We start from the raw sequence: 4,239 nt of genomic DNA on the forward strand, positions 1-4,239 counted from the left end.
TTTAGTTATGCATAAGGTAAATTTATTTGATTTGACTGGACTTGTGGTGGAATAAATTTTAATTTAATAATATTTTCTATTATGAGTACGTGTATTAAGGTTGGCAGCTCAACTGAATTTTGGGTACACATGGCGTATGAGTGATGTTATCATTTCAAAATGAAATTAATATAAATATTTGATAAGTATTATTAGATATGGAATATATTTTTAAGAAAATATACATTATAATATTATACACAATATAATTAGTATTCCGTCCTCTGACATATCAATTCGAATGTACAGATCTCGAAATGGTAGCATCAGAGTGTAATTAGAATGATTCAATAAACAATATATATTTTGCTCTTTGTGTGAAAGAATTAAATATTTTTATAATATTAAAATTCATTAAAAATTACACTAATTAAATAAGTAAATTTCCTTAAGTAATTCTAATAATTCTAATTGAATACTTTAGAATCAAAAAAATATGACGAAAAAAATTTGTTAAAGTCACAGTTAGTTTAAACCAACATCAATTGCTTATTATTGTAACACACAAAAATGAGCGGAACAATGATATTTTTATGTATTCTATTGGAAACCTAATGCCACATGTATGAAAATCCAACAATACAGGCATTACACTTGTTTTGTTACATATACTTTTTTGTGTAGAGGTGAACTTAGTTAGTGAGGTATACTCCCTGGCATCAAGGAGTGGGATACAACCTGTAATATCGAATTTTTCAAGACGTTTCAGTCTAAAACTCTAAAATTCATAGTGAAAGTTTTTGGGTACGAAACTAATGTTCAAATAACGCAACTTCGCCGTATGCGCACAGTAGGCATGACACATATTTTAATAAATTTGGTATACCAAATTTATGCACCCTTTATTTTCAAACAAAATGGGTAAAAGTAAGGTATGCAGAAGGTTAAAGCACCGCACAAAAAAAATTGCTTGTGTAATCTTCTTCAAAGCCGGGTATGATATGATCGATATGAGATTTAGAGAATAGTTTTCTGTTTGAGGCACAAAAAGATAGTCTTTGTTTTTACTTTATAATTTACGATTGTTTTTGAATATGAGTAAAAAATGTAATATGAAGGTAGTATGTTTTAAAGATTCATTCTTGCATTATAGGTCGAATATTAATATGTTCCATTTAATGTATTTGCTATCAGTTTAATGTGATTAATAAACATAATCATTTTTCTGTTAAATTATTGAAAAAGTTTAATCGTTAGAATATTTTTATTTATTCTATTCATCTATTCTATTTAATTTTAAAAGAAGCCAGTGATACGGCTGTGTGTTCTGATTGTATGGGTGTGAAAGCCATATATATTTTGGATTTGGATAAATTTTTAATTGCGACTAATTTATTAATGATTTTGTAATTTTATTAAAATAATTAAATCTGCTTGCGAATTAGAATTTTTAATGTATCCCTTTTTATGTATCTTCTTGAAATTTGCGTTTCATTTTTATTAAATTTCAAAAATAGGGAAATGCATGACTGCTTGACTGCACATTAATCTTTTGTTTTCTTGTTCAGCAAAGTAAGCAAATCCAAAAACTTACTAAAAGTGAAAAAAGTAAATCTAAATGTCTATTCTAGAAATTTGCTGAATGAGTTAAGTAATTAAATTATAAACCATAAAAAATGTATATTGTAAAAAGCTCCACACATTGAAGCTTTACATTCTTGAAACATCTTAATCAAGCGATGGTTATAAAATAAAGAAAATGTTCGATAAAGTATTTTTAAAGGAAGATGACGTCAATGTAATGTCATAAATTGTAGTTTTTTTGATATCAGAAATTAAAATCTTATTAATAATTTTGAATCGCAATATGTAAAGCAAGAGCAGTTGTATTGCATTGCTGAAAATGTTGTTAAGTGTCTAATATACGTATCAGAGAACACTCATAAAAAACCAAATCTAAATGCGTATAAATGTCTCATACACTACTTATATGCATTCACATTCGCCACAGAAATGATTCATAAGTATATTTGTTAATGAATGGTACTAATGAATCAGTTTCACAAGAAGGCACTCGCATTGCCTTGATGTAGATGGAGAATGATCCGACGGCGCTTGTTTGTTTTCCGCCACTGGAAGTCACTGAAGATTTCTGTGGTTTATCTTGAAACACATATGCACCCATACAGTGGACTGCTGTTCTATATATGCGTTCCATCTCATACGATATATCAATGGTTCGCCATCTGACACAATTTTTTATACGTCTTTTGAAGCACCGCCATAATGCTTCTTGAGCATATGTGTGCACCAATCGACACGAGCAACTTTTTGTGATTTTATCAAATGATGGAGGATGGGATCCAACGACAACAAACCTTTCTGACGGCTAAATGATCTTGCAATATTTTATATATGCTGGTGGAACTAATGTCTAGAGTTCCCTCTATCATACAGTAAGCCGCATGATGATCTTGCATTATCACGAAAATTGTCTCGGTTTCGGGAAATCTCAATTGACAGATTAATTGAGAGATTAATGTTGCCAAGGCTCAAAATAGAAATAGTGACCCTCATCAAAAACATTTTTAATTAGTTTTAAAATATTTTGTGGAACTGAACATTCTTTAATTTTTATTTAGTTTCTTATGCAAAAAAACATCTTAACTTAAATTTTAATATTATTTTGAGTACATAAACTGTAAAGATGTGTAGAATTAATAAAGTAGAAGAAGACAACTTTTTTTTAGATAAAATACAAACAGAATAAACTATCGAAGTAAATAGGTACAAAACCAGTAATTATGTGAAATTTAGAAGAATTTAGAAGAAAGAAGAAAAATTCTTCTTCAAAAACTGCAATACCAAAATCTACATCTGGTGTAGATGATTTGGTGTAAATACTAAATTACATGAAAAATCATCAAAATGTTATCTATCTATTTAAACATTAATCTTTATACCTAGAAACTTTCATCAAATATAATAGTCACTTCTGTCTGAAAAATTTGACGTTAAATTACAACTTATATTCACAAGATATTGGTCTCGCCTGTGCGACTAGTTGAGTAACATTAGCATGATTTTCTCAGCATTACGTTCCTAGATTAGGTTCTATACATAAGAAAGAGCCTCTACAAGCAGAATAGTATTGAAGTTAAACAATTAAAAAATAAAAATATAATTAATTAATTCAATTATTCTACAGCTGGTTTATTATTTCGTTCTATTATAAACATAGCAAGTAAATTTGTTAATAAAGGCTTTCATAGCAAAATTAACAAATCTCCACAAAAATGTGAGAACATAAAAGTCAAGTACGGCTTTGGATCAGTTGATTAAAGGGCGCTGACTCTGAGCATCAAATTTGGCAGAACCCGAGTTCAATTCCTAATTAAATACAAGAATTATTTCCAAGACCACTGATGATGGGTATTTGGCAATACTCGAAACAACTGTATGGTTAATCAAAAATTCAATTAATTAAAATAATATAAAAAATAAAATGTTTGTTGTTGTAGTTCACTACTGTTCGAAAAAACCTCTTTAAAAAACTTTCATGTTCATTGGTTATATACTTGCAATTTCTCAACATTTTAATTGAAAGTTCATTTAATTTTTCAACATAAAATTAAATTAGAAGGGCAGGCTTATCTTACGGGAAAATTATGTAAATTTAAAGAAATTACCAAAAGGACATGATGAGTAAATTATGTAGATTGACAGGAAAGGTGAACAAGTTGACAAAATTTCATTTATATTTTTATAAGCAAAGAATGTAAGATATTTTACCATTTCAAAAGACTTTTTATTTTTATAAATATCTGCATAACTGTCCGTCTGGTGTTTATTTCGTCATAAAAACTTAACTCGGCTTAACTGAAGCTTTAACACCATTCCCACAAAGAATTTGATTAAAAACCAATTATTTACAATTCACTTCTTACATTTTCTTTTTGCAAAATTTCGTTACACGATATATGCAATTGGTTTGGTTGATTAATGGAAGCGACTACCTGAATTTACAAAAAATTTCTGTTTCATCACATTTATATAAAAACTAAAAGAAAAGATTGGCAGGACACTCACATCGGCTTATCTGGTCATTCTATAAGGACTATATAGACCTTGTTGTAGTGAGTTATAAAAAAATGGGGCAAAAAATAATAATAAAACTTTCAGATAGTACCATGAATTTTATGCTAGCTAAGAATTCAGAAAAAGTGAAGTGGTGACGAAATGGTGTCGTCATTCTTGCCA

This window comes from Teleopsis dalmanni, chromosome 2, assembly GCF_002237135.1.
Source record: "Teleopsis dalmanni isolate 2A chromosome 2, ASM223713v2, whole genome shotgun sequence".
Classification (NCBI taxonomy): domain Eukaryota; kingdom Metazoa; phylum Arthropoda; class Insecta; order Diptera; family Diopsidae; genus Teleopsis; species Teleopsis dalmanni.